Source organism: Moschus berezovskii, chromosome 18, assembly GCF_049115385.1.
Source record: "Moschus berezovskii isolate FMDL1 chromosome 18, NW_MosBer_1.0, whole genome shotgun sequence".
Classification (NCBI taxonomy): Eukaryota; Metazoa; Chordata; class Mammalia; order Artiodactyla; family Moschidae; genus Moschus; species Moschus berezovskii.
This window is the reverse complement of record NC_142477.1, coordinates 58518729-58538049: the sequence shown is the minus strand read 5'-3', so window position 1 is coordinate 58538049 and position 19321 is coordinate 58518729. Positions and strand designations below refer to the sequence as shown.

The window sequence follows — 19321 nt, the reverse complement described above, 5'->3', positions numbered from 1 at the left end:
TTCTTTTGTTTTACCCCCAACATCATAAATAAGAATTTCTGAGTTGGAAATGGTATCTGAACTTAAAAAAAAATCTCTCCTAATGGTTGTCATGCACACTAAAATGTGATATGCTACTTTAGAGCTTTCTTTAAGGAGTTGCCTTTCTTTGGAAAACGTAATGGAACTTGTTAGGCTCCGGTCCATAAATGCCAATCTACAGACTGATAGAGAGTTATTATAAAATTTTCACCAGTCTGTAGCACAATGAGGAAAAAAGGCTAATGATCTACTTTTGAATTGGCAGCATGTGGACTGGTTCCTCATTGAAATAATCATAACGAGTGAAAATTATTTTTAAAAACCTAACCATTTAGGTCTCTGGAAATTGAGCTAAGGGCGTAACCATTTAAGTCTCTGGAAATTTAAAGAAAATCTACTAATTTGAGGTTAAAAGAGCTAGCGTTTACAGCATTTAAGCCATGACCCACTCTCTCTCTCTCTATCCCCAGGTTCTCATAAGAGAACCTACACTCCAGGTGGTTGTAGTAAAAAAATGTGAAACTTCCTCTCTCCCCAACTTCTAGTCTAGGGTTACAGTCTCTTCTAAGGAGGGGCAGGCCACCAGCATTTCTAATACTTCTCCTCAGTTCTATGTTGTAGAACTCTGTTCCAGGCAAGAAGACTTAAAAGTCTAGGGCTCCTGTTTGCAGCTTATAGGGTAAAAGCGTGATCCCAGGCAGGGTAGACCGAGGATGATGGGCTTCAGGCATCCTTATCCCGACTTGCTCACAGGACAGAGGTTCCACACCAGAAGAAGTAAGTCTAGAAGACCAGAGGCTGCTCTCCCTAGAGGCACCTGCTTTACAAGCAGGGGCTACTCTGAGAGAAGCAGGCCACTAATCCTTTGCCCAGATTTATAGCAGTGGCGCAGAGAATTTTCCCAGGAGGACAGCTGGTTATAAGACAGAGAACCCCATAGCTCTTTCCAAAGGAACTGACCCTATTTGGATTAGAATGTGAAAACATTCAAGTCTTAGACTGGTGTTGAGAAAAATGAAGATTTGGGGGAGTGAACAATTAAGAGGCTGCTAGCTCCTTGGTAACAAAAAGATAAATTATCGGCCAGCTAGAAGTTTACCAGATAGAACCAGAGAAAGAGATAGCTAACAATAGTCCTTCTGCAGTTCCAGCAAGCCCCAAACTACCAGAAGGGCCTCTGCTTGAACTGGATTAAACTGTGGAGCAATTTATCCCTCAGGTAATTGTTGAAAACAACAGAGAAATCAGCCAGCAATTAACGGACGCTAATAGCCTTGTATTTTACTAACAGAGGCACAGAGCTTAACTGAGATCTAGGAAATTGGCAGTCAGTGAGAGCCATGCTAAAATCACTGTCATCACGGGGTGACTGTGGGCATGCCCAAGCCTGTGCCCTGTGAAGAATGACATCAGTGGTTGCAAACTGCAGGAGAAATAGACTTCACTGAAATAGGCCAGTCAAATCACTAAACAATTAAGCAAAACAATGACAACCCCACGGTGTAGGAGTCAGTATCCAGAGTTGCTGAAGTATATTGTCTAAAATGTCCAGTTTTCAACCAAAAAAATTATAAGGCATGCAAAAAATAACACAGCAAAGTGTGATTCATACGTGAGATAAAAATGGAGGCAAGACAAATTGCATATGAGAGGACCAAGATGTCAGAATTCTCAGACAAAAATTTCAAAACAACTGTTATAAATATGTTTAAAGAATTAAAGGATAGGAAAAAAAAACACTAATTTGAAAAGATACACGTGCCTCACTGTTAATATTTAATAGCAGTACTATTTGCCGTTGCCAAGATATGGAAGCAACCTAAGTGTCCATCAATGAATGACTGTATAAGGAAGATGTAGTGTATACACACACATACACATATACCCAGTAGAATACTACTCAACCGTGAAAACGAAAATTTGCCACTTACAGCAACATGGATGGTCTTTGAGAGTGTTATGCTAAGTGAAATAAGTCAAAGATAAATACTGTATAATATCCCTTATATGTAGAATCTAAGAAATACAACAAACTAATGAATATAACAAAAGAGAAGCAGACACAGATAAAGAAAACAAACTAACGGTTACCAGTGGTGGGGGGGGGGCAAGATAGGAGTAAGAGATTAAGAGGTGTGTACTATTAGGTGTATAATAAACTGTGCTCAGGTGCTCAGTCATGTCCAACTCGTTGTGACCCCATGGACTGTAGTCTTCCAGACTCCTCTGTCCATGGAATTTTCCAGGCAAGAATACTAAAGTGGGTTGCCATTTCCTGCTCCAAGGGATCTTCCCAATGCAAAGATTGAACCTGTATCTCTTGTGTCTCCTGCATTAGCAGGTGGATTTTTTACCTGGGGAGCTCTATATAATAAGCTAGCAGGATATATTTTACAGTAAGGGGGATATGTCAATATTTTATAATAACTATAAATGGAATATAACCTTTAAAACTTATGAGTCATTCTACTGTACACCTATAAATGATATAATATCATACAGGAACTGTACTTTAATAAAAAAGAATTAAAGAATATCATAAAACGTAAAGGAAGATATGATGACAGTATTCCATCAAGTAGGGAATGTCAATAAAAAGATAGAAATTATTTTAAAAAGAACCAAATAAAAATTCTGGAGTTGAAAGTTGAAATTACCTAAATGAAAATTTTACTAGAGGGTTTCAACAGAAGATTTGACCTGTCAAAAGAAAGAATTAGTAAAGATACAATGATAAAGATTATATAATCTAGATAACAGAAAAATAATGAAGAGAAACAGAATCTCAAAGAATTGTGAGACACCATCATTTGACAGCAGCATAGGCATAATTGGAATACCAAAAAGTAGAAGAGAGAATGAACCAGAAAAAACATTTGAAAACAACAATAGTTTTTTTCTTGAAAAATTGCATTTTCATCTGAGAGTCTGACTTTCCTATTTTAATTGTTAAAATTTCCCTTTGTTTTAAAAAAAAGGAAACATTATAGTAAGTGGCAATTATTTTGTAATGGCTCTGAGTTTGCAAAATAAAAAGCTGGCACTCCCATATTGATCTGAAATTATTTCTAATGTAAAAATTTTATTCCATAAAATTTTAAATAATGGGACTGCTGTTTTAAGAATGGTCTGTTCAGTGGCCCTGAACAGTGGCCTTGGAACCTGACAGTTTTAGGAAAAATAATAGCCATTAAAGTTTTAACATGAAAGGGTATTATAGGTCTTCAAATGCCTAGCACTATACTACATAGTAAATTTAATGAATATGTGTCATAATGAATGACAGTTGTGACTTTCTCTTGAAATGGGTGTGTGTGTGTATGTGTGTTTAGCCATGGCTTCTTTCTGTTGTTCTTTGAAGACTATATATCTTATATTTAAGAGTTACATGCTTCCTGATAATCTTATTCCCATGAGATTTTCCTTTGAGGTATTTATATGAGTTCTGAGCTTTTAGTTAAGTTTCAGCAATCCTCTTCTCCAAGTGTTTAGGAATAATTGGAATTATTTAATATCCTCTCCTCTGGTTTTCAGTAATGTTTTCTGTTAGTGGTATGGCTGCTGCTGCATTTGCACATGTTCAGTTTTCATTAAATTTTCATATTTCTTCTTTTCAGCCTCTGAAGACCTTTAAAAATTTTTTTTGTTATTCCTCACTGTCTGCAGAGATGCTCTTTAAATTTTCTTGAAGCTGGAAAATACATTAGCTTCAGAGAGGTTTCACTTTGCCTCTTTTCTTCCATGGGCTGAGTTTAAGGCTTCTTCATGTGTTGTGAATATGTACCATGCTGACTGCTGTGGAAATGGTTGGTAATAATCATGCTTCCTGGACCTTTGTGAAATAACCTGTTTTACACAATTTGGCGCACAAGCGTTTGAGAAACATCTATAGCCTTTCTATGTCTGTAGAAGGATGCAGTGTGTGGTAGCGGTTCAGAGCACTGGCTCTGAGACACTGTCTCATCTCTGTTGTTTCAAAAGCACACCTGTGATGTGGCTTCCTGAGTTGGGATTGACCAACACTTGAGGCTATAGACCAGAACTGCAGTATTTTGGACCATCATGTGCAACTAAGGCAAAACATCAGTGCTAGGAAAATTATTGCTGATCCTCTTGTTAACCCAGGAAGAATTGATCAGAGACTTAAAAGATTTAAAGTTGTAAAGAAGTAGGATTATTCCTTGATTCAAAAGGCTTAGTACTCAAAAGGCAAGACCTGCCTACACTTCTGTCAGTAACTAAATCATTGTCTTAGGAGAACAGAACTATAATGGTAGCCAGAGTGTGCTTAATATCTGCTATTTTAAAGTATTTCCCACAGTATTTCATTGTGTCTTAATGTTACTAAACTTTTAAACAAATTGTATTTGCTTAAAACTGCTTTAATTGAAGCTATTTAAATGTACATATCCTACTGAGCCACTTTGTGCACAAAGCATTAAAATGTGAAAGTGGGTTTTTTTTTGGTAGATAACAAAGATAGAACAGTTTGTTACAGATCTTGTTTGTGAAAAACCAACCTTAAACGGGGTTAACAAGAGAGTGATTAGAGGGAATGTATTAAATAATTGACTGACTAAGGGAGTTCACTTACCCCATACTGTGACAGCTCACAGTGGGGCATCCCCAGCCTTTGCTGATAGTGGAACTCATTTTTGGCACATAATCTCTTAAACTGTATGCCAGTGTTTCCATTATGAATATCTCATCTCCACAGATGAACTGAGATCTTGATTTTTTTTACTGGGCCTCATAATGCTATGGACGGAGCTGGCAATGTAGTAGGGTTTCAAAACAGAAAGATTTGGGGTTGTCGTTCTGAGAGAGAGATCATGGCTGGTCTCATAGGAGAGAATCATTTAATAGGATTATTATAGTATCATTTGAATTATTTATTATGATCCCTTTGGGCTGTGCATTTTTCCACACAATTTTTGGTTACTTTATCTCTTTGATATGTTACCATGTATTGTTTTCAGGCATGGATGTTGTTGGAGATACTAGATAGTGATGATAACCCAAATTAAATGGGTCAGATATGTGAGATCTGGATACAGGACTTCAGAAATATCTTTGGGACCATTTCTCTATCACACAGCTTGGGTTTTCTCTGTTCTGGCCTCATTGAAACAGATTTTACACATACAACCTTGCCACCCACTTACATACTTCCCACAAGATTTACATCCTATTGCTTCAGCAAATTCAGTGGAATCCCAGCTTCTCTGTTCTGATGGTTTTAATAAAAGTCTTGGGGTTGAATCTCACTGGACTCATGTAGGTCACATAGCCGTCACAGAAGCAGTCACTATGACCAGAGGAAAGTCATATACGAAGAAATAGGGAGTGTGTTTCCCCAACTTAAATCATGATGTCACTATGGAAAATGAGAGAATAAAATTCTACCTGAACATACCTTCTCTTTCCTGTATAACAAACTCTGCCTTTTAGCATCCTACAGGTCATCACTGCATGCTCCATGAAAACAGGGAGGAATAATGAGAGACCAGTGAAAAGAACAACCTGAAACCCTGCTCATGACAGAACCCAGGGTTTCATCTGGCACTTTCCAGAGGGTGTGGCAAAGCCTACCTACTTCTGATGGGTGATGTTACCATTTCATTGCTTTCCAAGCCTCAGTTCACTTTAGGCTGTCAAGTGAGATTTTGGAAAACTCCTCAAGGAAGGCTTTGTAAACATAATAGAGGCTGAGACCTTTTCTTGTGCTAACATACCCATTTAATCTAACATTTTCTTCTTTACCATTGATCCAAAGTTCTTTTCTTTAGTTAAAAGTGGTTAGAGTCAAAGGTCAAGACTTTAGCTATGCTGAAAGAAGTTCCTAACTGCTCTGGTTCTTATATCAACTGGAATTGAAATAAGTAGTCGACACTGTTACTTTTTCCAAAAAAAGAGTAAGTTATATTTGTGGTCTGAGTGCCTCTTCTAATGCTCTTCTAGATCTAGAAAGATCTAGAATGGTTCACCTACTCAGTATATGATTAGCTTTCAAGGAATGAGAAAAACAGAAATAGAACAAATCTCCCCATTGCAAAGACATTATGTGGTCCCATTTTTAACCACAGAGCAATATTGTCAGTAATAGAGTTTGCTTTTATCCACAGAACCTCTCTTCTGGTATTTTTATTGAATGATCCCTTTAAAAAACCTCCATGTTTCAAAATAGTTCAACACTCATTTGAAAATAGGTTAAGCCCTCAAGTTTTAAGTATTTTCTAGATTCACATTTTAGTTTTTTACCATAAAGTAATTCTGGTTTTTGGTTTGCTTTAGGCCTTTCATAATTTGTCATTAATTAAAAACAAATAAATGATAAGCACAATATCTAAATTATAGCCAACACAGCCTCCCATGTTGCCTATTGCCACGACTGTTCTGATATGTTTTGTTTGAAAATCTTAGGTGTTCTGTGGTTAGCACTATCCAAATAATTAGTGTAATAGAGTGAAAATGTCCCTTCAGCAGAAATAGCTCCTCTTGGGAGGAGGATATGCTGCTTCTAGATTGAAGAAGAGTTGTGTAAGACTGTTTCTGTCCAAAATGATTGGGCTGAATTCCAGATTTCCCTAATGAAACTTTGCTTAATAACTGCTATGTTTGCAGCTGTGGAAGTATTCAGTATCAAGTGTTGATTGATGCCACTTGATCAGCTACTTTAAAACTATCCTTCTTAAAGCTAAACCCAGTGATTGTTCAAAAAAGTTGATTGTATAGGAATTTACTTTTGATGACAGTGCGTGGGCTATAATCTGGGATGTGAGCACTTTTTAGTTGTTAGGACTTTTGTTGAAGGAGATCTCCATGACAGTATGGGTTTTTCCATTGGCCTTTGGTAAAGAAGTATCTTTCAGAACTTAGAAGACCATTTATAGATTAAGGGTAATGATACTCAGGTCTTCTTAACTTCTCTGAAATATTCTGAAAATTTCAAAATCTAAATGTTTTTCTTTTCAGCTTTTATGGTAAAATACTTTTATCCACCTTTAAAAAACTTTGAAATCAAACAAATTTGAAGGACTGCAGATGCTGATTGCAGCCAGGAAATTAAAAGACGCTTACTCCTTGGAAGGAAAGTTATGACCAACCTAGACAGCATATTAAAAAGCAGAGACATTACTTTGCCAACCAAGGTCCGTCTAGTCAAGGCTATGGTTTTTCCAGTGGTCATGTATGGATGTGAGAGTTGGACTGTGAAGAAAGCTGATCCCCGAAGAATCGATGTTTTTGAACTGTGGTGTTGGAGAAGACTCTTGAGAGTCCCTTGGACTGCAACTCCTTGCAGTCCATTCTAAAGGAGATCAATCCTGGGTGTTCACTGGAAGGACTGATGCTAAAGCTGAAACTCCAATACTTTGGCCACCTCATGTGACGAGTTGACTCACTGGAAGAGTCTGATGCTGGGAGGGATTGGGGGTGGGAGGAGACAGGGACGACCGAGACTGAGATGGCTGGATGGCATCACCAACTCAATGGACATGAGTTTGAGTGAACTCCGGGAGTTGGCGATGGACAGGGAGGCCTGGTGTGCTGTGATTCATGGGGTCGCAAAGAGTTGGACACAACTGAACGACTGAACTGAACTGAACTGAATCTCAGGAGAAAACATTGTGACTAACAAAAATGATACTTTATAAGAAAAATAATTCTGTTAACCTTGTGAGAGGAATGATTTGATTTTCTGTTTTTCATTTCTGAATGCAACTGATACATCATAAACTTAAAAAAAATAATACTAGATCAATATTGGTATTAAAGGAGGACTGGAGTTTTGAAACGAATATATCCAAGATGCCAGAATGCATATTATTTATAAGTGGTTAATGGCATATACTTTTATTATTATAATCCTCTAGTGTCTTGAAATTCTCACTTTAGGCTTGTTTCCTTCTTATTTTAAGGAGAAAAAATAAAATATTGATAAAAATCCAAATGTAGCAGTAAACTTTCATGAAAATTCTTTTAAATTGGTACTTAATCATTATTAGTTCATAGCTGTTCCCTCATAACTGCATCCAAGCTACTCTAGAATGTAATGGCTTAAAAATAACCAATTTACTATTTCTCCTGATTCTCATACCTGGACAGGCACAGCAGGCAGTTATTTCCCTGGTGGTCACTCATATGGCTGGCTTCAGCTGGCCGGCCACCAGTGGGCTGGGGCCAGGCTCAGGTGGGATGCTGGCATGACTAGAATTTGATCTCTCTCTGTAGTTTCAGGACCTTTCCCTTTTTGCATGGTCTTTCCACATTATCTCTTTAGTAACAGAACTTCTTACACAGAAGTTCAGAGTACCCAAGAGTGCAGGAGTAAGCATTTCTGGGTCTTCTTAACCATTAGTCCCAGAGCTTGCATTCTTTTGGTTAGAGAAAGCCACAGGGCTATCCCAAGTTCAAGGGGTGAGGATGACATGAGGGTATAATACCTGGAAGCACAGTTTATTGGGGGTCACCAGAGAAACAGTGTCCTCCTGCATTAGCATTTATTGATTCATTCAAATGATGTGCAGTATATTTGATACGAAGCATAGGATCCCATGAGGGTATATAAATATTAGGAAAGGGAAGGATAATTTTCCATGAGAAAGAAATGTTTGAATTAAGAATTAAAGAATAAGAGAAGTAGTGGAGTGATGGGCAAGGGAAGAGATTTATTTCAGAAGGTGACCCTGAAGTGGGAGAAAGAATGCTTCAAGCGGAGTAGGATATGTGAGAAAATGAAAGTAGGCAAACTGCCTACAATACAAAAGCTAGGACAAGAGCTATGTGAAATGGGGCTGAAAAGGAAAATGCAGCCAGAGCATATACGGCCTTGTCAGCCTTGAAAATAATTTGTCTGAACAATAAACTACCACTGAAGGATTTGAGGGATTAGGTGGGAATGGTGGTAAATAAGCAGGATGACAATTTGTGAGAATGTAGCCTCTTTGTGGAGAATTAATTTGACAATGAGTGATTATAGAAAGACAAATTCAGAGGTTATGACAGGAGTCTAGGTGAGATGTGATGATAGAGAGATGTGGAGATTGAGAACATAAGATATTTAGGAAGCAAACACCTGGTTTGCTATGGTAAGGTGGTACAGCATAGAAAAGGAGAAGAAGAAGTGAAGAGTGTCTTCTGGTTTCTTGTTTGCAGAACTCCATGAACGGTGGTACCATCTGTCTATATCATGTCTCCATCATCTATGTCTGTATGTGTGTGTATGTATCTGTTTGTCTCTTTAGGAAATGAAGTGCTACTGTGGAAAGGGGGAGAGACAGCCAAGAACTGGAATTTGTATGTGTTTAATTTGAGATGCTTTTAATAAATTCAAAAAGAGACTTTGAATTGGATCCAAGAGTTTGGATCTCAGAGAAGTCCAGTTTAGAAATTAAATTTGTGATTGATTGTTGGTGCTTGAATCTGAGCACAAATGAGATCACTTAGAGAGAGACAGTAGACTCAAAAGAGACGGTGACATCAGACTGAGCCTTGAGTAACTGAACTTTTCAAAGCTTGTGTTGAGGAACTTGAACAGGAAGACTGAGAATGTGGGGAAATCTAGAGGAGTGTGATATCACAGATGCTAAAGAGAGAGTTTCAGAGGAGGAGGGATTGAATAGCAATGTTAAATGCTTCAGAAGAGTCAAATAAGAGGAAGAATGACAAATGACCATTACATTTACTGACACAGAGAAGGTCCTGTTAAGTTTTCCAAAACAGTTTCACTAGAGTTGGTGAAGCAAGCTGTATTGAGGTAGAATGAAGAGTGAGAAAACAGGAAAGGAAGACAGATAATGAATATGACTCTTATAGGAGATTTAGCTATGCATGGGAGAGAAGTCAAAGCTGATTTTATAGTGATGTGCAATTTTGGAAGGGTAAGAGATAGTAGGTAGAGTAGAGAGTAGGGGAGAGCAGCTGGAAGGGTTAGTTTTAGGAGGACATACACTTTCTCTCTAATAATCGACTTACTACTTAAGTACTCAATTCAAAGGAGCTACCCTTTCAAAGACTATATTTTCAAATTATTTTTTCATGTTTTTATTTCCTGAAGAGAAGGAATAAAGGTAACAAATGACATTTATAATTGTCAAGAACTGTAAAGGAACTTGGTTTTACCAATGTGTTATCTAAGATGTTAGCCACTTTCAGGAATGCTGTAACAAGGCAAAGACAAAGGCCTTTATTACTCACAGTACTACAAATGATCTGAGCTTTATGTTTGTGTCAGTTACCCTCTTCCCCAAGTTCTGTGGAGGCAAATGAAGCAGCCAAGTTGGATGCTACACACACAGCGGGTTTGCATCACAGCTAAGGAACTCTGAGCTTAGGGAACCTGAATCTTTTATAATAGGTTACAGCAAACCTGACCAACCTTTGCCCTGGAGGGATACAGTAACTTTATTATACTGGTACCTGCTTGTGTGCTAAGTCACTTCAGTAGTGTACAACTCTTTGCAACCCAATGGACCGTAGCCTGCCAGACTACTTTGTCTATGGGATTCTCCAGGCAAGAATACTGGCATACTGGGTAATAAACACACTTTCACTCTGTTCAATACGAAAATACTATCCTCTCTGCATTTTTTAAGCAATATTAAAAATATTTATTGGACTGTAGTTGATTTAAACGTTGTATTACTTTCTGCTGTTTAGAAAAGTGATTTTAATTATATTTTATTTTTCATTATGGTTTATCATAGGATATTGAATATAATTCCCAGTGCGATACAACAGGACCTTGTTGTTTATCTATCCTATATATACTAGTATATATCCATCCTATAATTACTAATATATATAAATATACTATATATACTATGTATACTATATATACTAGGCAAAGGAGAAAAGGAAAGACGTACTCATTTGAATGCAGATGGGTATACCCATTCAAATATACCCATTTGAATGCAGAGTTCCAAAGAAGAGCAAGAAGAGATAAGAAACCCTTCCTAAGTGATCAATGCAAAGAAATAGAAGAAAACAACAGAATGGGAAAGTCTAGAGATTTCTTCAAGAAAATTAAAGATACCAAGGAAACATTTCATGCAAAGATGGGCACAATAAAGGACACAAATGGTATAGACCTAACAGAAGGAGAAGATTTTAAGAAAAGGTGGCAAGAATACTCAGAAGAACTATACAAAAAAAGATCTTCACAACCCAGATAATCACAATGGTGTTATCACCAACCTAGAGCCAGACATCCTGGAAAGTGAAGTCAAGTGGGCCTTAGGAAGCATCACTGTGAACAAAGCTAGTGGAGGTCATGGAATTCCAGTTGAGTATTTCAAATCCTAAAGGATGATCCTGTCAAAGTGCTGCACTCAATATACCAGCAAATTTGGAAAACTAAGCAGTGGCTACAGGACTGGAAAAGGTCAGTTTTCATTCCAATCCCAAAGAAAGGCAATGCTGAAGAATTCTCAAACTATGGCACAATTGCACTCATCTCACATGCTAGTCAAGTAATGCTCAAAATTCTCCAAGCCAGGTTTCAACAGTACGTGAACCACTAACTTCCAGATAGTCAAGCTGGATTTAGAAAAGGCAGAGGAACAAGAGATCAAATTGCCAACATCCATTGGATCATCGAAAAAGCAAGAGGTTCCAGAAAAATGTCTACTTCTGCTTTATTGACTATGCCAAAGCCTTTGACTGTATGGACCACAACAAACTGGAAAGTTCTTAAAGAGATGGGAATACCAGACCACCTGACCTGCCTCCTGAGAAATCTGTATGCAGGTCAGGAAGCAACAGTTCGAACTGGACATGGAACAACAGACTGGTTCCAAATAGAGAAAGGAGTACATCAAGACTGTATATTGTCACCTTGCTTATTTAACTTATATGCAGGTTACATCCTGAGAAACGCTGGGCTGGATGAAGTACAAGCTGGAATCAAGATTGCTGGGAGAAATATCAATAACCTCAGATATGCAGATGACACCACCCTTATGGCAGAAAGCAAAGAGAACCTAAAGAGCCTCTTGATGAAAGTGAAAAAGGAGAGTGAAAAAGGAGAGTGAAAAAATTGGCTTAAAACTCAACATTCAGAAAACGAAGATCATGGCATCTGGTCCCATCACTTCATGGCAAATAGATGGGGAAACAGTGGAAACAGTGTCAGACTTTATTTTGGGGGGCTCCAAAATCACTGCAGATGGTGACTTCAGCCATGAAAATAAAAGACACTTGCTCCTTGGAAGAAAAGTTATGAACAACCTAGACAGCATGTTAAAAAGCAGAGACATTACTTTGCCAACAAAGGTCTGTCTAGTCAAAGACATGATTTTTCCAGTAGTCATGTATGCAAGTGAGAGTTGGATTATAAAGAAAGCTGAGCACTGAAGAATTGATGCTTTTGAACTGTGGTGTTGGAGAAGACTCTCGAGAGTCCCTTGGACTCCAAGGAGTTCCAACTAGTCCAGCCTAAAGGAAATCAGTTCCAAATATTCATTGGTAGGACTGATGATGAAGCTGATACTCCAATACTTTGGCCATGTGATGCGAAGAACTGACTCATTTGAAAAGACCCTGATGCTGGGAAAGATTGAAGGCGGGAGAAGGGGACAACAGAGAATGAGATGGTTGGATGGCATCACCGATTCAATGGACATGAGTTTGAGTAAATTCTGGGAGTTGGCAATGGACAGGGAGGCCTGGCATGCTGCAGTCTGTGGGGTCGCAAAGTGTCGGACATGACTGAGTGACTGAAATGAACTGATATAGTAGTTTGCATCTGCTAATCTCAAACTCCTAATCTTTCCCTCTTCCATCCTTGGTAACCACAGTTCTGTTGTCCATGTCTGTGAGTCTTTTTCTGTTTCATAGATAAGTTAATTTGTGTGAAATTTAACATTCCACATTTAAGTGATATCATGTGGTATTTGTATTTTTCTTTCTGACTTACTTTATTAAGTATGATAATCTCTGTTTGGTCTAGGTTGCTGCAGATGGCATTATTTCAATATTTTTATGACTGATCACATCTTCTTTATTTATCTGTCAGTGGACATTTAGGTTGTTTCCATGTCTTGGTTAATGCTGCTATGAACATAGGGGTCCATGTATCTTTCAAATTATAGTTTTGTCTGGGTATATATCCAGGAGTAGGATTGTTGAATCATATGGCAACTCTATTTTTAATTTTCTTTGAGGAACTTCTATACTGTTTTCCTTAACGATTGGACCACCTTATACTCCCATCAAGAGTATAAGAAAGTTCCCTTTTCTCCATTCCCTTTCCAACATACATTTGTAGACTTTTTAATGATGGTCATTCTGATCTGTGTGGGGTGGTACCTCAGTTTAGTTTTGATTTACATTTCTCTAGTAATTAGCAATTATGATAATCTGTTCATGTACCTATCAGACATTTGTGTGTCCTCTTTGGAGAAATGTCTATTTAGGTCTTCTGCCCATTTTTTGACTGGGTTGTTTGTTTTTTGTTTTTGAGTTGTAGGATCTCTTTGTATATTTTGGAAATTAATCTCTTGGCAGTCACATCATTGCAAATATTGTCTTCCAGTCCAGATGGTCAGTATCAAAACCAGATTGATTATGTTCTTTGCAGCAAAAGTTGGAGAAACTCTATACAGTCAGAAAAATAAGACCTGGAGCTGACTGTGGCTCATATCATGAGCTCCGTATTGCAGAATTCAGGCTTAAATTGAAGAACATAGGGAAAGCCACCAGGCAACTCAGTTATGACCTAAATCAAATCCCTTATGTCTATACAGTGGAGGTGATGAATAGATCCAAGGGACTAGATCTGGTAGACAGAGTGCTTGAAAAACTATGAATGGAGGTTCATAACATTGTACAGGAGGCAGTGACCAAAATGATTCCAAAGAAAAAGAAACGCAAGAAGGCAAAGTGTTTGTCTGAGGAGGCTTTAAAAACAGCTGAGGAAAGAAGAGAAGTGAAAAGCAGGGGAGAAAAGGAAAGATATACCCACATGAATGCAGAGTTCCAGAGAAAGGAGAGCAGGGAGAGATAAGAAGGCCTTCTTAAATGAACAATGAAAAGAAATAGAGGAAAACAATAGAATGGGAAAGACTACAGATCTCTTCACGAAAACTGGGAGATCAAGAACATTTCAGGCAAAGATGGGCACAAGAAAGGACAGAAATGGTAAGGATCTAGAAGCAGAAGAGATTAAGCAGAAGCATAACAGATTAGGAACAGATGGTAAAAATACACAGAACTAATCCAAAAAGTTCTTAATGATCTGGATCACCACAATGGTGTGGTCACTCACCTAGAGCCAGACATTCTGGATTATTAAGTCAAGTGGGCCTTAGGATGCATTCAGTTCAGTTCAGTTCAGTTCAGTCGCTCAGTCGTGTCCGACTCTCCGCGACCCCATGAATCACAGCACGCCAGGCCTCCCTGTCCATCACCAACCCCCGGAGTACACTCAAATTCATGTCCACAGAGTCGGTGATGCCATCCAGCCATCTCATTCTCCGTCGTCCCCTTCTCCTCCCGCCCTCAACCTTTCCCAGCATCACAGTCTTTTCCAGTGAGTCAACTCGTCGCATGAGGTGGCCAAAGTATTGCAGTTTCAGCTTTAGGATGCATTACTATGAACAAAGTTAGTGAAGCTGATGGGATTCCAGCTGAGCTATTTAAAATCCTAAAAGATAATTCTGTTAAAGTGCTACATTCAATATGTCAGCAGATTTGGAAAACGTAGCAGTGGCCACAGGACTGGAAAAGATCAATTTCATTTCAGTTCCAAAGAAGGACAGTGCCAAAGAATATTCAAACTACCACCCAATTGCCCTCATTTCACATGCTAGCAAGGTAATGCTCAAAATGCTTCAAGCCAGGCTTCAGCAGTGCATAAACAGAGAACTTCCAGATGTACAAGTTGTGTTTGGAAAAGGCAAAGGTCAAATTGCCTTTCAATGCATATGGCGAAAATAAGGGAATTCCAGAAAAATATCTAATTCTGCTTCATTGACTATGCTAAAGCCTTTGGCTGTGTACATCACAACAAACTGTGGACAACTCTGAGATGGAAGTACCAGACCACCATACCTCTCTTCTGAGAAACATGTAAGGTCAAGAAGCAACAGTTAGAATTGGATATGGGACAACTGACTGGTTCCATATTGGGAAATGAGTATGACAAGGCTGTATATTGTCACCCTGCTTATTTCTATGCAGAGTACATCATGGGAAATGCTGGGCTGGATGAATCACAAGCTGGAATCAAGAATGCCAGGAGAAATATTAATAACCTCAGATATGCAGATAATACCACTCTAATGGAAGAAAGTAAAGAGGAACAAAAAAGCCTCTTGATGAGGGTGAAAGAAGAGAGTGAAAATGCTGGCTTGAAACTCAACATTCAAAAAACTAAAATCATGGCATCAGGTCCTGTCATTTCATGGCAAATAGAAGGGGAAAAAGTGGAAGCAGTGAGAGATTTTATTTTCTTGGGCTCCAAAATCACTGTGGATGTTGACTGCAGCCATGAAATTAAAAGACCCTTGCTCCTTGGAAAGAAAGCTATGACCACCTAGATAGCATATTAAAAAGCAAAGACATCACTTTGCTAACAGAGTCAGTATGGTCAAAGCTGTGGTTTTTCCAGTGGTCAGGTACAGATGTGAGAGTTGAACAATAAAGAAGGCTAAGTGCCAACAACTGATGCTTTTGAACTGTGGTGTTGGAGAAGACTCTTGAGAGTCCCTTGGACTGTGAGGAGATCAAACCAGTCAATCCTAAAGGAAATCAACCCTGAATATTCATTGGAAGGACTGATGCTGTAGCTGAAACTCCAATACTCTGGCCACTTGATGAGAAGAGCTGACTCACTGGAAAGACCCTGATGCTGGGAATGATTGAAGTCAAAAGGAGAAGGGGGTGGCAGAGGATGAGATGGTTAGATAGCATCACTGACTCAAGAGTTATGGATCTGAGCAAACTCCAGAAGATAGTGGAGGACAGAGCCTGCTATGCTTTAGTCCATGGGGTGTCAAACAGGTAGATACAGCTTAGTGCTAGAACAGCAACAACAAGTGGTTTCCTTTGCTCTGCGAAGGTTTATATGTTAGATTAGATCCACTTGTTACTTTACTTTTGTTTCTGTTGCTTTGGGAAACTGACCTAAGAAAACCTTGGCACAATTTATGTCAGAGAATGGTTTGTCTATGTTCTAGGAATTTTCTAGTGTTATGTGTTATATTTAAGTCTTTAAGCTATTTTGAGTTTATTGTTTGTTTATGGTGTGAGGGTGTGTTGTAACTTAATTGATTTATATGTGACTGTCCAACTTTTCCAACATCACTAGCTGAAGAGACCTTTTCCCCATTGTATATTCTCGCCTCCTTTGTCAAAAGTTAATCAATTGTTCATAGGTGTGTGGGTTTATTTCTGGGTTCTCTGTTCTGTCCCACTGGTCCATATGTCTGTTGTTGTGCCAATACCATGCTGTTTTGATTATTGTAGCTTTGTAGTATTGTTTGAAGTCCAGAAAGGTTATGCCTCCTACTTTGTTCTTTTTCATAAGGATAGTTTTGGCAATTCTGGGTCTTTTATGATTCCATATAAATTTTAGGATTATTTGTTCTAGTTCTGTGAAAAATGTCATTGGTAACTTTATTCTTCTCTACTAAAGTGAAAATTACTCTAGCCACCTGATATAAAGAGCTGATTCATTGGAAAAGACCCAAATTCTGGTAAAGATTGAGGGCAGGAAGGGAAACGGGTGACAGGGGATGAGATGGTTGTATAGCATCACTGACTCAATGGACATGAGTTTGAGCAAATTCCAGAAGTTGGTGAAGGACCAGGAAGCCTGATGTGCTACAATCCATGGAGTCACAGAGTCAGACAAAAGTTAGTGGCTAAACCACTCTCCACTAAGGCTGTTTGCTACACAAGTATTCTTTTTTTTTTTACACAAGCATTCTTAAAAAGATAGTTCTAAGCCTAAGTTTTCAGAGTCTTTGCTAAGATGTGCAGAAAGTTGGGAGACTTATGGAGAATTGTTTCCTAACCACATTATAAATAGTTAGCATTTATGGGCATTTCCTATGTTTCAGGCACTAAGATTATTTTCTTTCTTTTTTTTGAGTGCAGCACTTTAACAGCATCATCGTTTAGAATTTGAAATAGCTGAACTGGAATACTATCACCTCTACAGGATTTGAGCACAGTGATGGTTCCTAAGGCCCACTTGACTTCACACTCCAAGATGGCTGGCTCTAAGTGAGTGATCACACCATCATGGTTATCTAGGTCATTAAGATCCTTTTTGTAAAAGGATCTAGTCCAACATTCATAACAGACCTTTAAAAAACTACTAATTGGCTTGGTCTGTAATAAAACCATATCATAGACTGTTATCTCAAAAAACAGAAATTTATTTCTACAGTTCTAGAGATATTAAGTCTAATTTCAAGGTATTAATAGAGTTGCTTTTTATTGAGACCTCTCCTCTTGACTTGTAGTTGGCTACCTTTCACTGTGGCCTCACATGGCCTTTCTCTTGTCTGCCTGTCTTCATGGTTTCTCTCTCTCTCTCTTTTTAAAATAAGGATTCTAGTCAATGGCAACCCACTCCAGTACTCTTGCCTGGAAAATCCCATGGACAGAGAAGCCTGGTAGACTACAGTCCATGGGATCGCAAAGAGTCAGACACGACTGAGTGACTTCACTTTCCCTTTCCCTTTCCTGGTCCTATTAAATTAGAACTACATTCTTAGGACCTCATTTAAAGTTAATTACCTGTTTAAAGTTTCTGTCTTCAAATACAGCCACAATGGGAGTAAGGCTTCAACGTAAGAGTTTTAGGGGGATGCAACTCAGTCCATAACAGGTATTCAGTTCAGTTCAGTTCAGTCGCCTAGTCGTGTCTGACTCTCTGCCACCCCATGAACAGGTATTAAATGCTATTAATTACTCATTGCAACCATTTTACAGGTGAGAAAACTGAGACTTAGAGAAATTAAGAAATTTTAACAAGGTCACACAAATCAAAGTGATAGAATGGGATTTGAACTGAGTTCCTGACATCTCACTACCCTATATAGGTAGAATGAAAATGATTTTTCAGTATTTCAGAGGGGAAATTGATTTCTTAGCTTTTGGATCAGAATCACTGGTCTTATGAAAGAACATAATAGTATGAGCCACAGTTTATTAGCCAGATTTACTGCCTGGCTTCCTCCCTATTTCTCCCTTTCCTTCCTTCCTACCACACAATCATTTTATTCAGATGTTAAATATATGCTTATTTAATTCCACTGTGGCTTCCCAGGTGGCACTAGTGGTAAAGAACCTGCCTGCCAATGCAGAAGACATAAGAGAAATGGGTTCAATCCCTGGGTCAGGAAGATTCCCCTAGAGGAGGGCATGGCAACCCATTCCAGTATTCTTGCCTGGAGAATCCCATGGACAGAGGAGCCTGGCAGGTTGTAGTCCACAGGGTTGCACAGAGTTAGACCCAACTGAAGCAACTTAGCACGCACACATGGCCAGTTACTGGTCTAGGTGCTAAGGATATCCATTGATTAACAAAATAAACTCACTGATTTCATGAATGGTATACCCTTGTTATTGTGTGAAAGATTTTTCACTATCCCACTTCACATACTCCAGTTCTTTAATATTTATATTTTCTGTTCAACTGAAAGAGAAAGGGAACTATTTAGCAAATGTCAACCATATATTAAGCATATCCACTTATCTCACTTAATAACTGATGGATGAGCTGTTAGCACAGACTGGTGACTGTCCCATTTAAAGTATGGTTATGGAAGCATATTTTCCTTGTGGTTGATCTGAGGAACTTTGACTGCAAGCTCAAGTGTTTAGGTGTAATGATGTGTCTATGAATCATGCACACATGTATATGTATATCAATATATTCGTATGTTTTCCCTCCTTGTGTCAAGTAGATATGTGGTTAGTCCCAAGAATGATTAGAAGTTATTGTAATACAGATTGCCATCTTAATTCCAGTCTTGGTTGGGGAGGTTGGAATTAATTAGCTTAAGACAATGTAAAAGTCCAAGTATACAGGAAGAATGTCTTTGGATTGAAAGCATCAGATAGCTTTGGTGATAAAGAGACTTTGGGGGAAAATGAAAACAGAACCAAAAATCAGTACCACTCCTAAAGTTATGTTCAGGTTTTGGGAAGCCCATTCAGCCTTATTTTTTCTGATTTCAGCCGGCTAGAATTTATTCTAGCCATTAGTATCTGTAGAGGTTTTGCCTGCATATTATTTTCTTTGCAGTATTAAAAAAGAATTATTTAAAGTATATTTAAAAGA

General features: G+C 38.3%; 1 protein-coding gene across 9 annotated transcripts in view; it reads left to right on the top strand.

Annotated features, from left to right (window-relative positions):
* Nucleotides 1–19321, top strand: part of PDE4D (phosphodiesterase 4D) — a 1698276-nt gene that overhangs the window by 360589 nt on the left and 1318366 nt on the right. For 3 of the 9 annotated variants that reach the window (XM_088827709.1, XM_088827704.1, XM_088827706.1), the window contains one exon: nucleotides 17125–17253. The exons of the other annotated variants lie outside the window; for them this stretch is intronic. The gene's annotated coding sequence lies outside the window, so the exon portion shown is untranslated. The remainder of the gene's footprint in view (nucleotides 1–17124; nucleotides 17254–19321) is intronic. 9 annotated transcript variants of the gene reach the window in all.